General features: G+C 44.5%; 1 protein-coding gene across 5 annotated transcripts in view; it reads right to left on the bottom strand.

The window, feature by feature from the left end:
* Positions 1-20,758, bottom strand: part of Tnrc6c (trinucleotide repeat containing adaptor 6C) — a 103,547-nt gene extending 82,789 nt beyond the window's left edge. For 4 of the 5 annotated variants that reach the window (XR_013110870.1, XR_013110869.1, XM_076935394.1 and 1 more), the window contains exon 1: positions 19,762-19,903. The gene's annotated coding sequence lies outside the window, so the exon portion shown is untranslated. Of the gene's footprint in view, positions 1-19,761; positions 19,904-20,410 lie in introns of those variants that run through there. The other variant, XM_034506864.2, reaches the window with a different exon arrangement.
* Positions 20,759-23,432: the final 2,674 nt, after the last annotated feature.

Below are 23,432 nucleotides of genomic sequence, written 5' to 3' on the forward strand. Positions count from 1 at the left end.
AATTCTCACTAACAGCGTAGGAAAGACTGCCTAGGACTTGGCATTGCTGAAGTCTAACACAAACTACAGGGAGCACACAACTTAAGCTGTTCCCAGGGCTCTGCGCTGCTGCCCACGGTTCTCCTGTCTTTCAGTTGGTAGCACTTCAAATTGTCTTATTTAGCCTCTCCAGTACTCTTCACTCTTTCTGTTTTTCTATGTTTCCACTGAGGAAAAATTTTCCTTCTATACAAAGAAACTTCTTTACAATTCTGTCAACATGGGTGTGTTAGTGACAAAGTGTCTCAAGCTTTTCTTCTCCCCTGTCTGGAAGCACCTGTATTCCACTTTCACACTTGAAAGGCATTCTGATAGAGACTTCTAGATTAGCAGTTATTGTCTCAGGACACTTTCCTGTTCCATTGTCCTCTGATTTCTATTTGTTCTACAAAGTAAATCTTCAGCCTTTATTATTGTTCCTTTGAAGGTAATGTGTCTTCTTGTCTTTTTGGTTAAGACAGGGTCTCACTATGTTACCCAGGTTGATGTGAACTCCAGGGCTCCAGTATCCTTTGGCTTCTACCTCCTCACCAGCTGAAAGTACAGGCGAGTCCCACCACATGTGGCTTGCTCCCCTGGATGACACTCATGCCAAAGTTTTGAAGTTTTGTTTTAGCCATCTTCCTCCTCTTCCTTCTGTCCACCTCTCTCTGTCATTCTGCACAGATCTATAGTGATTCTTAAATCTTTAAATTTTTGGCTGACAGTCAAAGACCTTAGTGATTTTTTTAAAAAAGTATTTGTATGTTTATGGTGTTTAGCCTGCATGTATGTTTGTGCCCTACATACATGCAGTGCTTGTGGAGGCCAGAAGAGGGCTTCAGATCCCTTGGATCTAGAGTTACACATGGCTGTGTGGCACCGTGTGAGTGCTGGGAAGCAAACGTGGGTCTTCTAGAACAGCTTAACCACTTACCCGCTGAGCCACCTTTCCAGTCTTGGTAACATTTTTTTTTTTAAAGCACAACTCCTGATTTATTCTTTCACTTTTCTTTCTGAGGTTTCAATTATAAGTATTTTAGACTTTTAACAGTGTCCCATACTTCTGGGGTATTTTTGTTTTTCTTTTCTTTTTACTTTCCAGCCTTCTATCTCATGGCTGGGAGGCTGAAGATTTTTTCCTGGTCTATTTTCCATTCTCTAACTAAAGCTCTAACTGCAAATTTTCTAACTTGAGTATATGTTTCAATCCTAGAATTTCTATGTGAATACCTCATAGCTTCCAGTTTTCTGCTGAATGGTCCATTTGTCATCTAACTCACTGATAGGCATAATGTTATTGTGCACAGTGTAAAGACTATGCTATTATTCCAATGCTAATGTCTCTGCCCCAGCAATCTAGATATGCCATTGTAATGCTTGTTCTAAAAATCTCCTGTGTTGATGTTGTATAAACACTGTTCCCCATTTATTCTCTGATTTGTCAATAAAAGCTGATCAGCCAATGGCTGAGCAGAGGAAGAGAATAGAGCTGAACTTCCAATCCCAGCCAGGGAAAGGGGAGAGAAGGAGAGGAAGAGAGGATGTGGCCACACAGAAATGATCCAGGAGTCATCATGAGAACACATCTGAAGCAGAGAGAGCCAGATCAATATTAAAATCCAAGTATCTTGGAGATTTTTGGCTGGGAGGTAGCCAGATTAGCTTAGAGGATTAGAGTAATATCTGCTGAGTTATTGTGCCATAAAGCTGGATGAAATAAATCTTATAGTCTCTGTCTCATTTATTTGAGAGCTGGCTGGGAAAAAGAAAAAAATTATCACTATCAAAAGTACACTCAGCAACCATTTAATTGACACGTCCTTGAAGTCTCCACCTAAGTGTCTAACTCTGGATCACCAGTGGGTGACATAACTGCCTTCCCATCTTTACTCTTGATGGTCATCTTACACATCTCCTGCTGGGCTAACTGTTGGTCTTATGTTTGAAAAGCTGTAGATTATGCAAGCTTCTGGACATTGTTCCCTTCCTCTAGACAGGGTGTAATTTTGCTTTGATATGCATTTAAGACTAGGGCAATTCACTTAATTCCATCTGATTCAAAACTTTCAAGTTTATCTGACTCTGAATGTAAAAAGTTGTTTTACACACACACACACACACACACACACACACACACACACACACACACCCTCAGATGGTTTCCAACAAAAACTGGGTGGTTTACAGGATCCATCCTTCTCTGGTATCCTCAAACAGTCTGTATGCCCCAGATTTGTTATAACTCTCTTCAATGTCTTAATTTTGCCTTTCAGTTCCATCCTTCAGTCAAAGCATGCAATTGGCAATTGACTTTGAAAGATACCAGGAGTTTCTCTCTCCTTACAACAAACAAGCTTCTCAGAAGTACACATACATGCTGGCAACTTCAATACCTCAGTCACTGGTACAACCATGTACCTGCCTTCCAGTCTTTGGCAGAAGGCTGGTCTGCTCAACCCAAAGGAAGCAGAAGTCTGAAAGGAAACTGGTTTTTATGGTAATTCTCTCCAGCAAGTAACAGGGATAATCTTAACAGATGTTCTCACTTGACTCATTACAGTGTAGAACATTATTAGAGTTCTTTGTAGTCCTAAGGTAAATTTTTCTTTATCTTAACATTCTTTTGGTTTTTTTCTTCTTGGCTATGGATGGGACCCAGGGCTCTCACACATGCTAGGCCAGTGTTTCTACCACTAAGACATGTCCCCAGTCTATTTGTTTTAGTGTGGTGGGATTACAGTTCTCAAATTGTCTTAAAGTATCAGGTTTTAAAGAAACACCAGGCCAGACAATGGTAGAGCACACCTTTAATTCGAGCACTCAGGAGGCAGAGGCAGGCAGATCTCTGTGAGTTCGAGGCTAGCCTGATCTACAAAAGTAAGTTTCAGGACAGCCAGGGCTACATAGAGAAACCCTGTCTTGAAAAACAAAAGAGAAAAGAAAGAAATATCAATACTAGAGCCAGCGCTAGTTCAGGAGTAAAAGCCCTTGCTACAAATGGCTAATACCTGATTGTATACCATTGGCCTTTGGCCTACATACAAATGGTGTGGCATGCATTCACCAGACTTTACACAGAAGCAGAGAGAGAGAGAGAGAGAGAGAGAGAGAGAGAGAGAGAGAGAGAGAGAGAGAGAGAGAGACAGCCAGCCAGCCACACAGAAGCAGAGAGGCAGGGGGAAAGGGAGAGAAAGGAAGACACTGACCAATACTGATTGGTTATTTCTGATTAACTACAATAGTTATTCTCCGTTGTCAACTTGACTATGTCTGGAATTAACTAAAACCCAAATGACTGGGCATACCTGTGAGGGACTTTTTTTTTTCTTAATAAAATCATTTCAAGTGAAAGACCCACTTCTAATTCAGATCTTTGAGTGGGAAAATAAACCTTTAGTTTTCACCTTCTAAGGTGGGAAGATTCACCTTTAATCTGGACCATATCTTCTGCCAGCAACCTGTATAAATGGCTCTTAAAAAGGAAGCTTCTCTTTTTGCTTTCATTACCAAGTCCATTCACTCACTGGCCTACTTTTTCAGGATTCTGACACATGTATACTAAAGAAGACCTGAGATATCTGGCCTCATGGACTAACCAATTATTGGATTCTTGGACCTTCTGGTTTGTAGGCAGCCACTGTTGAATCAGCTGGACCACATTTTATAAGCCATTCTAATAAATCTTCCTCCCCTCCCCAAGAAGGAAGGCAGATTTATTCTATAAGTTCTTTTCCTCTAGAGAACCCTAACTAACTAAGCTTAAAAAACTAAAGTATTTTGGCTACCATTTTTCATTCTTTGTTCATAACTAAACTAGTTTTATAAATTAGACAACCAATCCTTTCTAAGTTTTGAGACACACACACACCATAAACAGGTAGGCAGTTCTGGGGTAAAAAAGAAGCTTAAAGTTGTTTTTGTTCACTTGTCTGGTCGTCTTTTCATGCTAGAATCTGGACTCAGGCCTTGCGCGTGCTAAGTGTGTGCCTTAACTTTGAGCTGGACATCCCGTCCCCTAGGACTGTTAGCAGTGTCTTTCCTTGATCCAGTGAAGCTATTGGATTCTAAAGGAGACTACTTGAAAAGTGAAGATCCTGCTTAACACTAAGTTAGAGGTCAATAAACATTTAATTCCTTCCTCTAAAAAGTTACCTTAAAAATAGGGGAGGGATATTTGCAGAGATGGTTTGCAGTTAAGAGCACTGGCTGTTCTTGCAGAGAACCTGAGTTCAGTTCCCCACACCCACATGGCAGCTTACAACCATCTGTAACTCCAGTTCCAGGGAATCCAATGCCCTCTCCTGGCCTACACAGGCACCAGATATACATGTGGTACACAAACATAAATGTAAGCAAAACACTCATAATACATACATAAAAATATATAAATTTTTTTGGGCTGGGACAATGACTCAGTAAGTAAAAACATTTGTTGCTCTTGCAGAAGACCCAGGTTCAGTTCCTAACACCCACATGGTGGTTTACAATCATTCATAACTACAGTTCCAGGGGATCAGATGACCTCTTCCAAACTCTGACGGCATCAGGCTAGATCCATAAAGACAAAACACTCATACAAATAAAATTAATAAATCTAAAAAAGAAAAAGTGTTGTTTGTTTTTACTTTATGCATATGCTTGCCTGCCATGTATGTATGTGTACTATTTGTGTGCCTGGTACACATGAAGGCCAGAAGAAGGTGTTAGATCTTTTGGAACTAGAGTTACAGATGGATTTGAGCTAATATTCGGGTGCTGAGAACTGAACTCAGCTTCTCTGCAAGAACAGCCAGTGCTCTTAACTGAGTCATTTCTCTAGCCCCTAAAAAATATTATTTTTAAAGCCAAGTATGATGGCATATACCTATAATTCCAATACTCAAGAAGCAAGCAGGAAGACCAAGGGTTTGAGGTAAGCCTGAGTTATATAATAAGACCCTACCACAATGAATATGAAACACAACCCCTGCACGCATCCCATCAAACTCAGTAATAGAACATTTGTCCAGCATGATCAAGTCCCTGGGTTCCACCTCCATCTTTTCAAAAGTTTTTGTTTTGTTTTAAAACAGCCATAAAAAATATTTTCTAATTCTGAGATAAGGGGTTGCTTTTTCATGCTCTCAATGTTATAATTCTGGAGATTAGGGATCTAGAAAGAAATCAATGGAACTGAAAATGAGGTGTTACAGCTTGCTGTACTTTCCTTATCACCCAAAGCTCATGGAATTGCAGTTACCACTGTAAGTCAGCACAGAGCTTCAAAACATGGATATTCACTGTTTAATCAGCCAAGCAGTGTTTACCAAGTGCCTACTCTAAATCAATAAACTAAATTTTAATTAAACACAAATCCTGCCTACAAGATTAATAATCTAAAAAAGGCAAAAAAGGTATTAATCTATGATCATTATAAAGAATAGAAAGTTGGGCTGGAGAGATGGCTCAGTGGTTAAGAGCACTGATTGCTCTTTCAAAGCTCCTGAGTTCAATTCCCAGCAACCACATGGTGGCTCACAACCATTTGTAATGGGATCTGATGCCTTCTTCTGAAGACAGCTACAGTGTACTTCCATACAAATAAGATAAATAAATCTTAAAAAAAAAAAAAAAGAAAAGAAAAGAAAGAAAGAAAGAAAGGAAAAGAAAAAAGAAAGAAAGGAAGGAAGGAAGGAAGGAAGGAAGAAAGGAAGAAAGGAAGAGAGAAAGAGAGAAAGAGAGAAAGAGAGAAAGAGAGAAAGAGAGAAAGAGAAAGAGAGAAAGAGAGAAAGAGAGAAAAAAGTCAGGGCTCCTAAGGAAGACCCTGAAACATTTGCTACTAACAATTATTCCAAGTGTGTGCAGAGTGTCAGAGTGTCACCACCATGTTAAGCACTAGATTCTTAACCTTCACAAACCTCTAAAATGAAGGAAGAAACCAAGCTATACACAGATACAAAGATATACACATGTACACACATACATATGAGCATACACACAGTGACTATAAATTTTCAGCATCTCATTCACGGTTAAAGTACCCAATCATCAACACATCACAGAAACTGAGCATGAGAGGCAGATTTTATAAGTACTTCTCTAACCCTGACTGGGTTTCTTGTGAAATACAGAGAATGACATTTACTAATGTTGCAGAAAACATCCTAATAGTCTCAACAAAGACTACAATGTCTATCCCACATTACCTGCTTGAAGAGTAATTTTGTATTCAGCATTTGTGGATGTTTTCAGGGTAAAGAAACTTCCTACCCCACCTCACAAATTATACCAATCAATTACTATGGCCATGTTCATGAAAGGGTTAAAATAATAGCACTCTGTAGACTTGAAGCACTTCTTTGAAATTACAAGTAATGCACATACAAGTAGGTAATTACAGAGCAGAGGTGTGACTGAGAAACAGACTTGACATATCTCTGTGCTGGGTGGAGAGCACGTGCACACTGCACAGGGCACATTATTAACTACCTCCTCCAGCTGAGAAAGCAAAGGCACCAGAAATTAAGCTAAAGTCACCTCACAAGTGACATATCTAGGAATACAAACCAGAAATGACTTTCTCAAGAGCATACTTGACAGTAGTTGTCAGAAACTAGAATTAACTGTTTAGAAAAAAGACATAAGGACAAGGTGTTTTTATAGCTATTCTTCGTAACGTAAAGGACTATGCTGGAAGATGGTATCTAAAATACTTAACCTTGACTGTCATCTTGACAAGATCTAGAATCACCTGGGAGACAGACTCCTGGGATACCTGTATGGTGTTTTCAGGGAAGCTTAACTGAATAAGACTGACTGGGTGTGTGAGTGTGAGTGTGAGTGTGTGTGTGTGTGTGTGTGTCCGTCCCTTCACGGGGAGGGGGTCATCTTAGAGGCTGGGGTCCTGGACTGAAGGAGGAGGAGGAAGCCAGCTGAGCAGCAGTATTCTGCCCAACTGAGGATACTGTAACTGAGCAGCAGCCTCCTATTTCCATTGCCATGGCTTCTTTACCACGATGGACTATTAATAACCCCTTCTCTCCTTAAATTGCTTATGTCACAGCAACAAGAAGGGTGACTAGTCTACTATCCTCTGGCCTCCCTGCTCCCCACCCTTTTGCCTGACAGTATACTCTATCTTACAAAGAGTGGTAAGAGTGGGTATGGTTTCTATCCATGCTTATGGGCTAAGTCTAAAAGACAGCCACTAATAGCTGGTGTAGTGGCCCACACCTTAAATTTCTAGCACTTAAGAGGCAGAGGCAAACAGACCTCTGTGAGTTCAAGGCCAGCCTGGTCTACACAGGCCAGCTAGAGAAACATAGTGAGACCCATCTTGAAAAACAAACAAAAAAACAAACAAAAGAAAGCCACCATACTAGCTGCCATTTTTGTGGAAACATCTCACAACCACAATGCTTTCCTATATTCTCATACCCGTCCTCTCTCCCTCTCTCCTGTTCTTTATACCCCAGGCTGGCTTCAAATGTATGACAATCCTTTAGCCTCACCCTTCCAAATTTTTGGCAATACAGGGGTGAGTCACCACATGTGGACTTACAGTTTCAAAAGAACATTTCAGTTGTGTATGGTGATACATGCCTTTAATTCTGTACTTGGTAGGCTGAGGATATATGAATTAGGAGTTTATGGTCAGCCTGGATTATATAAGATCCTATCACAGAAACATAGAAAACAGATTTTACACAAAAAAGATGAAATAATATTTGGGGTGGTCTGGGAGGGCATGTTTACGAAGAATTAACTGAGAGGAGGAGGTCCTCTTCCAGAGTATGGCAGGCCCGAAGGTCCGAGGGGGGATTAGGTATTGGCTGCTGGCCTGCCTTCACTGCTTGCTGGTGTGTGCCTGTGCTCTGCTGCTGCTATCTCTCACTGATCTCGGACGTCAGCTTCTCTGAGTTGTACAATGGGATGAAGACTGGCAGTGCCTCAGAAGCTTCCAGATCTTAAGCACCAGACTGAGACACTTCTGAGACATCCAACTTTGAAACTGTAGACCTACCCAGTTTTCAGCCTGTCCAGAGTACAGATGGCTACTGTTGAATTGCTTAGCCCCTGTTGGTTGTAGGCATTCTAATAAACCTTCTTTTATATAATATATCAATCACACATTCTATCAGGTCTGTTCCTGGAGAGAACCCTCTCCCATTGTCTTTCCAGGGAAGCCCAACTTTTAAGACATTGCTTTTTCCTTCCACCCATACAATTCAAAACTTCACCTCAACAGACAGCTATTACTCTGATTGTGGTGATGACTTTAAAAGCACATGCTTATCAAAATTTACTGCCTAGCATATTTTAAACATGTATAGACTACTTTATAAAGAAAAAATCCTTAGTATATATACTTAAAAAAAAAAAAAAAAAAGAAAACATGCAGGGGCGGGCACGCAATGGTGGTATACACGTTTAATCTCTGCACTTGGGAGGCAGAGGCAGGTGGATCCCTCTGATTTTGGGGCCAACCTAGTCTACAGAGTGAGTTCCAGGACAGCCAGAGCTACACAGAGAAATCCTGTCTCAATAGAGAGAAAAAAAAAGTAAAAATGAAAAAAAGAAAAAAAAAAAAAAAAAAACCCTCCTGGGGAAGAAGATTTCTTCTTTCTTTCCCAGGCATCATTATTACCCCAGGTCTCAGCTGCTCCTGCTGTGCCATCCGTGGCCACTGAAAAACTGCACTTGCTCATCTTCCTTACACTTGTATTTACATTTTGCCAACTTAGTAATTTTTCAAGTCCCGATTAATTTTTCTTTAACTTCTTTTTGGTTACTAGCAAGGAGACTACCATTTAAAGAACGTTTGTCAACTGATATGCTTTACACATTTTCTTCTTTTGACAGTTATCTATGCCCAAAGGCATAGAACTAGTTTCTCCAAGACTGGGACTGGCTGACTGTCTGCCTCAGCAGTCAGACCGCTTCTTTGTTTCTGGGTTTTCTTTACAGAGCTATGTAATTTCTTCCTTCCTTCCTTCCTTCCTTCCTTCCTTCCTTCCTTCCTTCCTTCCTTCCTTCCCCTCTTCCTTCATTCCCTCCCTCCCTCCCTCCCTTTCCTTCCTTCCTGCCTCAGTGCTGGGGATGGAAAAGAAAGCCTTCTGCAAGCTGGGAAAACACTATACCACTGCCCAGCACTATAATTTTAAATAATTTACATTAGTTAAGCTGATGGTTGGAAATACAGCAGGCGAGCGAGAGCTGCTGTGTGCTGCTTGCTTAGCACTGTCACCGTGAATCATCGCGACCTCAGTCACACAGAACATCAAAGAGCAATGCTGATGCAGACCCAAGAACTAAACACAAAGTCTCTCATGTTTTAACTAAAAACCCAACATGTCAGAAATAAAAACATCATCAATTTTAGTACGCACTGAAGCTCTGAGGTACAAGACCAGCTCTCCCCCTCTCCCCTCTGACTTTTAGTGAACTTTCAGGGAACTATCTCCCAAACCCCTTCTGCCCATTTTCAGTCAGCATCTTCTTATGTTAGCCTCAGAAACTCACTGACATACTCTGGTTCCTGCATATTTGCCCTTTCTGAAACCATCCTAGGTGTGAAATCTAGGGTCTTTACTTGGCATGTATTTGTGTCTGATTGGCTGAACAGTGATGGAATCAATCTCAGGGCAAGTACTTCACAGACAGACACCACATCCCAGCTAGTATATTTGTAAGACTCAACTTGTTTTAGGATTACATTACATTATTACTATTACTACTACTACTGCTGAATGAATGAATGAATGAATGAATGAATGAGAGAGAGATACTCTTACCATGTAGCCATGATTGGCCTGGAACTGGATATATAGACCAGGCTGGCCTAACAAACACGGAGATCGACCTGCTTCTGCCTCCTGGTACTGGGATTAAAGGCAGGCCAGGCCAGGCCAGGCCAGGCCAGGCCAGACCAGACCAGACCAGACCAGACCATACCGGGTTCCCTTACTTCTGATTATTGAGTAGTACTCTGAAGTACATTGCACACTTCCACACTTCTTTACACACTTACCAGCCACCATCATCTGGACCATCTCCACCCCTCCCTCCCATTCCTGTCTTCTGACTGACCATTCTCATAGGTGTGAAGGGTACTTCACTGTACTTTTGGTTATTTCCCCAGTGTTAGCCCATGCCGGTCATCTCATGAAATGTCTGTTGAAATCGCTTCTATTTTAAAGTGGGATATTTTACTACTAACTTATAATGTTTTATTTTGTTTTCTTTCCCAGGCATGGGACACATCTGATCCTAGCACCTGGGAGGCCGAGATAGGCAGAGCTCTGTGAGTTCAAGGTCAGACAGAGATCTTACTATTTGCCCAGGCTGGTCTCTGACTCCTGAGCTCAAGTGATCTTCCTGTTTTTCTAAAAATTTCAGTTACTTACCACGTGTCTCTCCTGAAAACCACAATCGCAAGCTAAAAAAAAAAAAAAAAAGTAAAACCTAGCCAAATAAAGAAATAAAAGATAACATGCTTATCCCAAAGTCAGCCGTATGAGTCTCTTTACCAGGTAAGACTTTGAGGCTGACAATACTCTATAATACTCTATTTCTGTGAACTTCTGTGGAAAAAAAAACAAAAAAAACAAAAACCTGACACACTGTAGAAATAAATGGGTCAAGTGAGGGGAACTGCTTTCCCACCGGGATGTGAGATTGAATAGGAAGTGGCTGAATTAGACAGAAGAAAGGCTGCATCACCCATTCATACTTGGCTTTTGTATATCAAAGGCTCAGCTTCCTTTGCACTTAGCCCATTAACTAAAGCATTCCAGTTTCAAGGTGACACAGATTCTTCCTCCTCCTCCTCTTTCACAGAAATATCTTTCCCCTTTTTATAACTTACATTAAAACTAGAATCCTTAAAACAGACTTAAAATTTTCAGTAATTTTTAAATTTTCAAATAATGCTCTAAGAAAAACCTACTGTCATGGCATAATAAAAACAAGCCACCAGCTCTATCACTAGGGACCTGCACACTCCTGCCTGAGCCATTTAGATGCCACAGTCAGGAACCTGGGGAAGGAACATTTACACTAGAGTTTTCACACATGAATACTGTTTCTTCTATACATGTCAAAGTAAAGTTGTTCCATTTAGAGCCCCAGTGACACTGACTGGAGCTGTCAACATCCAGCCTCATTAGAGATACATGTACCACTGGCTAAGGAATCTTTTATGAATAGACCAGACACTTCAGATCAAATATGGGGTACCAAAGATCTCCTAGATGTTAAACTTGCTAACAATCACTTGGTCTAAATGAGAAAATGTAGCAGAGCTATGGGGGTAGGGAGCACTGAAGACAGGTAGGCCCGGCCTTGCCTCTCATCAATGTAGAGAATAAAGAATGTAATTCACTTAGTGATTTGAACTTGGCACTGACAGCACTCCTTGGCTAGTGCTTTTGTGACATTCAGAATCCTTTCATGGGTGATAGCCTTTGGCTTAGCAGACTGTACACCGCTTCTGCATCCAGGCTTTCTTTACTCCATCTCTGATGTATAGAACTTCAGGATAGCAAAAAGGGAAAGAAGAGTGGGAACAAAAGCTTTGCAAGAGGACCCAGGGAGAATTCTGGGTACATCTGAATTCAGTATATCTGAAGGTTGAATTCTGAAATTGTCAAGTGTTAAGACTAATTTAAGATTCACTTAAAAAAAAAAAAAACACACAAGTTAGAAAATAAAAACTGTTTAGTCTTAGGATTTACCAAATCAAAGTTCTGCCATCCATCCAAGCTTAAATAGACAGACACATGCAGGCTACTGAATGAACTCTATCTGGGACTTGAGTGCAGCTCAGTGGGAAGGCTCTTGATTGTTAGCATGCATGAGGTTCTTGATGGGGTTCTCAGAGCCACAAACATGATGAATGAATAACTACCTGTGAAATTTTTGATAAGACTAGTTAACCAATAAAAAGTGATTTCAAGAAATGAATTTTGACAACATTCTTTAAAAACCCTCTGATTAAGTGAACAATAAGCTTAACATGTATGCTGACTAGGTAATTCAGCTTGGCCAGATTGATAACTTCCTTGGACTGTGCTCATATTTTCAATGGGCTCGTATCTAAAGAAAGCTATCCAGTACGTAAATACAACAGGTATTATTGCTATTTCTTACTCAGACCTAAAGTTTTAATGTCTGTGAGAAATACCATGTGCTGTCCTTTCTTGGTTTTACTGGGGACATTCCCTGGCAGTGCCAGGGAAAAGGTAGTACCCATTCCTCCTGGCACCCACAATACAAGGATCTCATGATGTCCACTGAGGTGAACTCACTACCCTTCTACCTTCCTCCCAACTAGTCTGACTAGCTGAAAGCTCAGTCAGTATCTTAAAAGGTAACCTGAGCAAAAGTATCAATAAGCAGCATCACTGAAGAAAATAAATATTTTCAGAATTGAAAATATTTATTCTTTCTTTCTTTCTTTCTTTCTTTCTTTCTTCCTCTACACAGAGAAACTTCTCTAGTAACCAACTATAGCAATCATCCCTGAAAGTATACTTTTAAAGATTTATTTTTATTAATGTATCTGTGTGAGCATGTGACATGTATACAGGTGGCTGTGGAGACCAAAAGAGGGCATTAGATCTCCTGAAGCTGCTCCTGAAGCTGAAGTTCCTGAAAGGCGTGAGCCTTGCTATTTGAGTGCTGGTAACAGAATTCTGTTCCTTTGCAAGAACACCCAGTACTCTTAACTGTTGAGCCATCTCTCCAGACCCTGGGAATTTTTATCTTAATATTTATGAAACACCATAGCTACTGCAGGGATTACAAAGATTACATTACTCCTACTAACAAATAACTCAAGTCTAGTAAGGAAGTGATCGCAATGATGAAGAGTTCTGTACTAATGTGCAACCAGTTAAGTAGAAGACTCACTAGACATTAAGTGCAATGATGGCTAAGGTTCTCTTCACCTGTCTGTGGAAGAAAAAAAATTTTTAACCTGTTTTAAAATAACATTTCAGCATAGCATCTTGGGGACTTAATTTTAAGCCCTCAGGCACACACTACACAAAGTAGCAAACTGAGGGCCTAACCTCCTAGAATTCCTTCCAGCAACCCGCATCATCCCATATAGTCTGTCCTTCAGAGTCTCTCAGTCCCACCCCATTCTCGTGCCACCCAGGCCACCTGTCTCACACAGCCAGTCACACTGCCCGCAATTTGGTCAAGAAATGGTCCTTATATCACTGCTCAAGTCAAGCGCATTGACAACCTTATCAATAGTGTCCAAGCAAGTAAACAATTATGTTTCTACCCAATACTGTCTCTACTAAGCCTCACTACCAACACAAAACTAACACAAAACCCACTAGTAATACAAAAGCTAGGTCCTGGTGCTCATGTAGGTTACTTGGTACACTGAGTCCCCTCTGTGTCTCCGTATGGTGTTCCTCCACACCTGGTTTGCTCATTGTCTCCTTGCAGAGTTATCACTTTCTTCCAAGGAAGTTCTATCTTTCAGGACCAACACTATTCAAGCCAAGTTGTGTGTTTCTACACCATTACCCCATCAAGCCACTTTCTCTTCTGAGTGATGGCCATGCCCTCAGCATTTCCCAAGGGCAGTTCTCCTAAACTACAAGTTAGTCTGGAGGGAAACTTCTTGGTGGTCATGGAAGGCTGGGAAACACTGGGCTGGACTTCTCGAGCATGTTTTGAAATTCACCCTTACAAAGAGGATACAGCAAATATATCAGTACATAAGTATATACCATCATAGACTTTTGCCAAATTCCTGTATGAATATGTGGCTTCCTCTAAACATTTCTTGATTATGCTCTCTCTTTACACAGCAACATCAGCAGGTCAACTCTGGGAAATCCAGAAGTCCCTTCTTTCACTGTGGCTGTGACACAGAAAGCAGCAGCAGAGAACAAAAAGGCCTGGCATTAGAGGACCTGAGGCATGTACCACAGCTGACTAACAGCTGGCAATCAATCTGTACGAGCCAAGGTTCCTCACATCTGTACACGACCGTAAGATCCACACTTACTACCTAATACAAAGAAAGTCTCGGAAATCGTGCTGTCGATACTAGCAGCAGGATGGGTGCAACACCATGCAAAGGAAGTGAGATTAAGAGTCTGCTTTAAAAGCTACACTATTCCTATATGCGAGGGCTTTGAGGTACACTAAGTTGAAATCTGGGATCTCCTACAAACTGCAGGATATTATGGAAATAACTTCTTTCTCTGTTTTTCCACTTTGCTCACCTGTGAAATGGGAACAATAATAAAGGCAACCACTTTAAAGGAGTATTGTAAATATTAAGTATTAGAGTCTTGACATGAAGCCAAAGTGAATGTTCGTTACTTACCGGTTTTTTTTTTTTTTTTTTTTAATTTATTTACTTTACGTATATGAGTACACTGTAGCTGTCTTCAGACCCCAGAAGAGGGCATCAGATCCCATTACAGATGGTTGTGAGCCACCATGTGGTTGCTGGGGATTGAACTCAGGAGCTTTGAAAGAGCAGTCAGTGCTCTTAACCACTGAGCCATCTCTCCAGCCCAATTATGCACATTTTAAGACTTTGCTTAAATGGAGAGCTGAGCTACAGCAGACTGTCCACCATTCCTACCTCACAGCTGTCCTCATCGATTCAGCTGCACCAGGACGCACAGAACCACCACTTTCTTTCCTTAGGGTGTTTCCTGACAGAAGCTTTACTCCAAATATCAGCCCACAGCCTCTCACTCAGAGCAAAGCTTAGCAGGCCCGTTCCTTGCACTCTTCCTCTTTCTCAGTGTTTCGTATTTGATGTGGACTCTGAGGAAACAGGAATACTCCTGCACTCCTCTCCCACAGCTTCTGAACAACTCTGTTGTTGATCTCTGCCTTAGCAAGAAGGTAATTCACATGGCCTGAGTTACTATCTCCTAACTGCAGATCTAGCTTAACTCCTATTTGCTAATTTAACTTGGATTCTCTTGCTTTGTTCAGAGAGTAATTAAAAAGAAATGATCTTTGGGAATAAAAAGTACACAATACCTTTGAGTACTTTGGCTCAAGCCAAGTGAGTTTTGCTGTGAAAAATTTTAGTCTTACTCTTCTAGATAGTACACACAGAATGAGGCACACGTTCCCAAGAACCCCTTTGCCATGAATGTGTGTTTGTTAGGTGTCGGTCTTGGCAAAGGACTTCACCAGGGATACTTTTCTGGCTGCTGAGAATAAGCTGACTTGATGCTGTGACACTGTAGGTAAACAGCTCAAGCCTTCTCAGGAAGAAAGCACCACTATAGAAAGAATATTGCCTGCCTAATATTGTCTAAGGAAGGAAGACTGAAGGCTCCTGGGGGATCATTTATTATACAAAAAGGTGATGGCTACCAGCTTCAATGACAGAGAACTGACAGTTTAAAAAAACTGTTGGCACAGGAAGGTTTATGAAGCAAAATGGAAAGACCAACCCAGCCTGCTCTCTGGGGAAGCATCTCCCAAAGGCCTCCTCAGTCTTGCGACTATACATGGCCAGGTGATCTCATGTGTTTGTAACAGCAAAGACATGTTGCAGCAAATAGGCCAAAGGAGGAGTGTATGTGATGGTAACAACTCCTTATTCTAATTCCTAGAGAAAGCATTTAAATTCATTGGCCTGTATAAGACATATACTCCAGAAGCCACATTCTTATCCACTCTTAATCACAACTATATCATAACCCAGACTCTGAGGGTCACAGCACTCACAGGAGTAGGAAGGCTGCTTTCACAGGACTGATCCTGCTATGGTAGTGTGCAGCTGTGGAAGGCGGGCGCAGGAGAGTGTGCACACTGTCTGCACTGCCTCAGGGATGTTTCGTGGCTGGGTGCCCAGATTGTCTAACTCTGCACACAACTCTATAGTGTTTTGAGGGCTACACAGGAGGAATGCGTTCTTAAGTTAACAAACAGTCTCTTCATCCTCTGAAAGCATGTGAGGCCGCCAAGAAGTCACTTTTAGTGAGTTACAAAAATGGCCCAAAGTGTACGGAATTGCAAAGCACTCTGAACATGAAAAACCTTGTTATGTAGAAGTGGAGGACGAAAATAAAGCAAATATGCTCTTGACAGAGGTTATCATGTATCTGTCTCACACCACTTACATGCCTTCTCTATAAGGTTACACAATCACTTCTAGCAAGTAATCTTCATTATTTGTAAGTAATTATATTTCTGAACAATTGTGTATAGCCTGAAAATGTATCAACGGGAATACATTTATGTGTTAAGGTCTATTTTTAAAAGGCATATTATTTTGTAAGAAACCCTCTCCTCAGAACAACACAAGTATTTAAAAGCCAATTTGTAAAAATTTAATTTGCATAATCAAACTGGCTTAAAGTAAAAACCTACCCCTAAAATCTCCCCCCTAAATGTTAACTAGTTCACAAGTGATGTTCCACTCTCTTTACTCAAATCTGTGCGTCTTCAAATGGGGTGATTAAGATGTATCTGTAAGACCCCTCACTGAAGCCATTACCCTGACAGAGGACTTCATCGCCCGCTCATCTCAAGAGCCTTCCGTTCTCTCCCCTGCACACAGTCTGAAAGAGGACTGGATGAGAGGTAAAGCCTATCTGATTGCCTCAAAGCAATTTCAGTCAAAGGAATCTAAACCACACAAAACCTGCCACCTGGTTTTTCTGGGCTCATTTGGAACCTTCCCAGCCCTGCCTGTTGGGGCTCTGCCTCCTGCTCCCCACTCCAGTGCACACCTCTCTGGGCCCCAAGAACTGCTGTAATCCTGCTTCATCTCTTTTCGTGATTTCTCCAAAGTCTTTGCTACCTTCAACCCCAAATCACCCCAAATCACCAATTTCCTTTTTTGTAAAATTCTCTCAGGGGCTGGAGAAATGACTCAGTGGTTAAGGTCACTACTAGCTGCTCTTAAAGAGGACCAGGGTTCAATTCCCTGCACCCACCTGGCAGCTCACAGCTTTCTGTAACTCCAATTCCAGGGAATCCAACACCCAAATACAGACATACATGTAGGCAAAACACTAAAGCACATAAAATAAAAATAAAATTTAAAAAAATCTTATCAAATAACACCTTTGCACAGTAGTCTTGACTAAGTCATAGTCATCACAGAATCTCACACACAGACACTCACAAACACACACAGCCTCACACCTTCCCTTCACAGATCTAATTGATACTGAAGGTGACAGTCTACAAAATAACTCTGCAACCTCAACATTTTAGGTTGTAATGGAGCTATTTATGATGCCAAAGACACTAACACACTCAAACCAAATCACAAAAAAAGTAATGCTACTCAACTTGCCAACCCTCCCCCCAGAGCCCCGTGTCTTCTCTCTCTCTCTCTCACACACACACACACACACACACACACACACCCACCAATGTCAACTTGGGTCCAGCAAGAGTAAGTTCACAAGCAGGACCTCCTTACTCCCTAGCTGGTGGCTATGAATACGTGGGAAGATACAGATATTCGATTCTTAGCCAGTATTGCAGACACTTTATCTTCCGCATAAAGCTCCCTTCAATGAGGAAAAAGCTGCCTCTCATCCCAGTCCTGACTTCCTCCCTCCCAGGCTTAATTCTGGGTGATAGTATTTGGAAGCACACATAATTACTTCAGTAAAGGCCACTGCTTAACAAAAAGGTGGCACCAGTGAGGAATACTGTCCTTTAAAGTTTCAAATAATCTCCAAGTGGTATGGCTACTTTTTAGCCAAGGATGTCAAATAAAATAATGCACCTTACTCCACCCCTCAACTAACTACTTATTCCAAAATGCTAAGTCAATTAAACATAAATATAAACCTGTTACAAAACAACCCTTTTTATTAAACATATATCTGCTTCTTATGACAACACAACGCTAAACATAAAGAGGAAGACAAGCATTTACTAGAGTCCCAATAACCACCAAAACATTTAAACACCAGAATCCAAAGTGGAATTAAGATTAACCCTTTGCCAATCTCAGAGTCTAAACTGACAGCTTGCTAGCACATGGGAGGTCACTGTCAGACTGCTTTGGACAAGAAGCATGAGTTTAAATTCATAGTTTTAACATCAGATTCGTATAATTAAATCATAAGTGTAGGATGCACAATTTAACTATTACTTTCTGAACTATTAATTTCTCATTACTCAAAATATAAAATAAAAATAGACTCTAAGAATCTTATGAAAACACAAGTACTAAGATATTTTGGTAGAGGAAAAGTCTTTTCAGTATCTGTAAACAAAGTCCCAACTATTCAGACCCCCCCCCATGAATAAAATCAATTCCATCAATATAACAGAAACCTGTATTTTAGACACCTCATTTCCTCAATAAAAGCATCTTAATGAGTGCCACACTGAAATGTCCAAAGCAAGGCTCACCTCTTCTGTTCTGGAAAAAAATGTAATTTTCAAGGTGCCCTCTGCCAGCCAAGTTCAACTGGCTTAGGCTGTCTTATCTAACTCAATCTCTCATTTTGTAGGGAAAGAAGTCTGCAATCCAGGAATATAATTGTCAGCACCCCCACAGTTCAAACTGTCCTAAGTCACTGGGGTCACATTTTTAGGGCCTCAACTAATTCACATAATAGTTACTCCAGTCCAAAGACATGAAATCGCATAAAATAACAGCGGATACAGTCGGGTGCCATTCAGAGATGTGGTAATGAACAGACTACTTATATTTGCTCAAGGTGGTTAATGTGTACACCAGATACCCGGTAAACAACCACTACCACCGGAATCTGGGCAGTACAATGGAGCAAAAGAGCCAGGGGACTCCGACGTGCAACTCTTTCAAGATGCCCAAGTTGGCCATCAACGGAGCACCATTTTGAGTTTTGAACCTATGCTTCACTCCCAGAAGCCAACGAGCAGACCACTCAAATGGAGGTTTCATCTGGCGAAGGCAAAGGTTGGAGAGAACTCAACTAATTACACACGGAAGCACCAGCACTGTCAGATGTCTCGGAACGCCATAGGTGCAGCCGAGCCCCGCCGGCTCCTCCTCCACGGGCTCCCGCACAGCATCCCAGCACCATCCTTCATCAGGATTCCTCCAGCGACGCGCAGCGCGCGCGCCAACCGTCTCCTCGCCCGGCCAACGCACAGGGGGGTGGGGGTGGGGGACAGCGTCAGGTCCACATCTGCAGGTTTTAAACTGCGACGGAGGCATTCGCTACATCTCACCCACTCGGCGAAACCGCGGACCAAGCTACCCTAAAAGCAGAGGCGGCGTCGGGGCGCTCCGGTTTCCTTATCTGTTAACCGGGTCGGGATAGCTGCAGTGGCGGCGGGTGGCGGTGCGTCCTCCTGGCACGCAGCACTCCGCAGTCCGTTTGCAACACCGTTACAAATAAATCCACCTCATTTCACAACTGCAGGGGGCCCTCGGGGTCGCCCATGGCTCACCAAACAACGCCACACTGCGGATCGGTGTATGCCACCCTTTGGAAACTCACGGTCTGCAGGGGACCGTGCAAGGAGAGCGAGTCTCATCCACTGCATTAGTTTTAAGAAGAGAGCGAGCGAGCGAGCGAGCGAGCGAGCGAGCAAGCGCGGGGGAGACGGCTAAGCATCCGACCCCTGGGTCCCCATCCCGATGCCGCACGCCCGGCCAGGCGCTCGCAGTCCGTGCCTCTCCTCCCGCCCGTCAGCCCCGGCCGGCGCCGCACGCGGGTCGCTCGGGGCCGCCGCGCTCCGGCTCGGCCGAACAAAGGGCCCGAAGACCTCCGGGCGCAGCGGCGGCGGCGCTCTCACCTGGGCTCCGTCCCCGGCGGAGGCTCCGCGGGGCTCCGGCGGCGCGGGCCTGGCGGTGGAGAGGTCGCTCTCGGCCGCCCGGGGCCCTCGGGGGCGCTCCGGCGGCGGGGGCCCGCTCAGTGCCGGCGCCGCGGGATCGAGTCCGGGCGCGGGCGGCGGGTGGGCGGCGGCACGTCCCGGCAGGTCCAGGTCCAGTGCCCGCGACGCCGCGACGCGCCCTGCTCCTCAGTCTCGGCGGGCCGCGGCTCGGACGCAGCCCGGGTCTGAGGCGGCGACGGCGGCGGGCGGCTGGGCGCGGGGCCGCTCCGCTCCCTCCGCCTCAGGCTCCGGCTCGAGCGGGCCCGCGGCGGCGGCGGCGGCGGGAGCGCGACGGCGCGGGGACGGCCTGTCACGGGGGCGGCCGGGGTGACCCGGCGGCTCTCAGGGCTGCACGGCGACGCGGACGGCGACGGCGGCTGAGGCTCCCGGGGCCGTCGCGCTGAGGTGCGGAGCTGCCACCGCGGCCATCTTGTTGCTCTAACTGACAAGAACCCCCCCTCCCCCCGCTCCAGCCAGACGCGGCGCTCGCGCCCCCGGGCCCGCCCCGCGTGGGCCTCCAACAGGAAGTCGTACCGGCCCCCCGCACGTGACTCCCACCGTATCTGCATACCGGAGGGCGGGACGGCCAATCAGCGCCCTGATCCTCAACTCCGCCTCCAGACAGTGCTCCCGATCCCATTGGTTCGTCCCGAAAAGACCACGCCTCCTCCTTCTCCCTTAATACCCGCCCGCGCTGTGGTTGCCCAGACCGCGCGGGGAGCGCGCGGGGGTGCGAGCTGCGCGTTCTTCCCGCGCCACGGACGCGCGCCCTTCCTCGGAGCTGGCGCTCCTTCCCGGTCAGTGCGGAGAGCCGTGCGGAATTCTCCCGTGGCCGCTCGCCTTCCCGCTTCTGGGCACTGTGACTCCGCGTTAGCGTGCGCACCAAAGGGCCTCAGACTCAGTTCTGCGCAGCCACCTCCGTTCTCCGGCTCTGCGCCCCGCCGTGTCCCAGGTTCGCGCGGCGTTTTCGCCCGGCGGCGCTGGCCCTCTGCGCAGCGGCGCCCTGAACCTGGCGCACGCACCGGCGCGCCTCCGGCCCGTGCCGTGCACACGCCCTGTACCTCCCCACGGTGCACACACGTACGTGCGCGGGCCGCGGCCTAGAAGCTCGCTGCGCGCTCCTGGCGGCATCCTACTGGCCCCCTCCTTCGCTCAGCGGCTCCCCGGGGATTGCCCCGCTGCGAGCCAAACAATCCGGGCTGCGAAACAGCCCCCCGGGGAGGCCTGCTTTTCCCCCGCAGCTCCCTCACCCTACACCACAGCGCACGCAACCTGCCCACTCCAAGCCCTAGGCTGCGACTACACACCCCGCATTTCCTTCCTGCCTCTCGGTAGCTCGTAGTGGTCCTCCATTCCTTGGCTCCTCCTCAGTATACATATACATAATAATCCGTGGTGGGTAAGGTCCGAAGCACTGTGCGCTCAGTAGAGTCCCTTTCAAGTTTCGGTTCAAGCCATGGGAAGATTTTGAAAGCTCCTATTTTTCTCCATATTCATGGAAGATGATGGAAGGAGCCTAGTTCCTCTCCTCCACCACCACCCCAGACCCTGCTGTTCTGGAAGATCCGCGATGCTTCTGAAAGTTGTCGGTGCTGTAAGAGGCCATTCCCTGCCTATGTGTTCCCGTCTGGAAGAAGAGACAACGCTCTACTACCTTGGAGATGCAGTTTTGCTGCCGTCAGTGTCGTGCTTTGAAATGTTTGTGGAGGAAAGGGACACAACAGACTTCCTGCTCTTCCTTCCCTTCAGGGTCCCGTGAGCTGCGTACACTCCTTTCTTCTTTCTGTTATAATTTAAGCCTTCGGATTGTCAGATTCACTTACTCTCCGAAGTCATCTTCAAATGTCTGCTGTGTTGTGTATTTTTCATCCTGAAAACCCACATCCCCTAGAAAGATCTGATGGCAAACGTGGCTCACACAGAGACTTCTGCCTTTTCTATTCAGCATTTTATTGACTTCAGTTAAATTCTTGATTGCTGAGAACCTGTATCTTTTGTGTTTGTCAAAAGTACAGATATTATCACATGATCCAGTAAGAAGCACAAATAGCATCCTGCAGATAGATGCACAGCATGCACTAGGTAGATTGCTAAATCCATGACGAGCCCAGAGTCTGGGTGGAACAACATTGTAAACTTCAGTTATCGGAATATTGAACCAAAATGACATCATTTAGCAGTTTATCCTTGCCAATGACTTTGTGACAATGACCTTTCCTCTCTTCCAGCTTTCTTTGTTATCATCCTCCATCCCCTTAAGCTTAACCTGGCACAGTAAGGATGTCTTCCTACCTTAGATATCCAAACACCAGCAGAAAAGGTGGGCTATATCTTTTGAAATGAAAATTAGACTCAGTCTGGTATATGGACCTGTGATAGTAGAAAGAATATTTGAGGAGCCAGAGTGTTGCTCAATGGTAGAGTCCTTGTTGAGCATGTTCAAAGCACTTGTGTCCATGCACATGTGGGTGCGCGTGCACACATACACAGACACACACACACACAATTTAAAAGCCTGGCATAGTAGCACATACCAGTAATTTCAGGGCTGAGAAAGCAGAACCAGATTCCACAGGCTCATTTTCCAGTCTGCCTAGTTTAATTGGCAAGTTTCTGGCCAGTGAGAGATCCTGACTCAAAAAAACAAGGTGGCTAGTCATTGTGATGCACACCTTTAATCTCAGCACTCTGGACAATGAGACATCTGAATTCAAGGCCAGCATGATTTTATGTAGAGTTTCAGACCAGCCAGGGCTACACAGTGAGACAAAAACAAAAATCAAGGCAGACAATGTCTGAGGTTGTTCTCTGACCTCCACACACATGTATATGCACACGCAATATTCAAAAAATGTGATTAACTTTCATGAAGGTGTTCAGGAAGGTAGCCTGTCTCCCAGAGACCTTCCCAGAGGACCTACAGTCTGAGTCTTGAGGGAGGTCATGGAAGCAGTAACAGAAGCTCATGGAAGGACGCTGAAGAGAAGCAACAGCAAGTAGCAGGGAGAGAGACAAGGGAACATGGAGCCCTGTGCTATCAGGGTCTGCAGCAGCTCAGGAATAGCTGAGGGGGGGGGGGGCGAATCACAGAGCGCAGCTCATGCTGCCGAAGACAGAAGAGCTTTGGATTGTGATGAACCTATCTAGAAAATATGGCAGGTAACCTGGACAGGAAGGCCACATGCATGGTGCTAGTGCTGGGTAGGAGCCCAGGAAAGGTATGCGGACAGGAACTGAGCAAATGGAACATGGCAGTGGAAGTCAGACAGGACGCACTTGAAGATGAGGCTTACTTCAGACTCTGGTGTGCTTTAGGAGGGATCTTGTAATGGGTAACGGAGATGAGGTCGCATATGGTCTAGTCTTAGGTAGTGGGTAAAGGCTGAGAGGCAGAGGCCATGGTAAAAACTGAAGCCTTGGGTATGCTCAGGTCTCTCCTCAAAGATTCAGCGTGAGCCACACCAGGAGATGACTGGCAAGTCACAGTGACGAGGTCATCCACACAAGGTCCTGAGCACTCGGCAAAGCCCATTCATCTGAGCCCTGTGATGACAGGCAGGTGGCTTAGGGCTATCTCTTTGATTCAGTTCTGC

Source organism: Arvicanthis niloticus, chromosome 6, assembly GCF_011762505.2.
Source record: "Arvicanthis niloticus isolate mArvNil1 chromosome 6, mArvNil1.pat.X, whole genome shotgun sequence".
Taxonomy (NCBI): Eukaryota; Metazoa; Chordata; class Mammalia; order Rodentia; family Muridae; genus Arvicanthis; species Arvicanthis niloticus.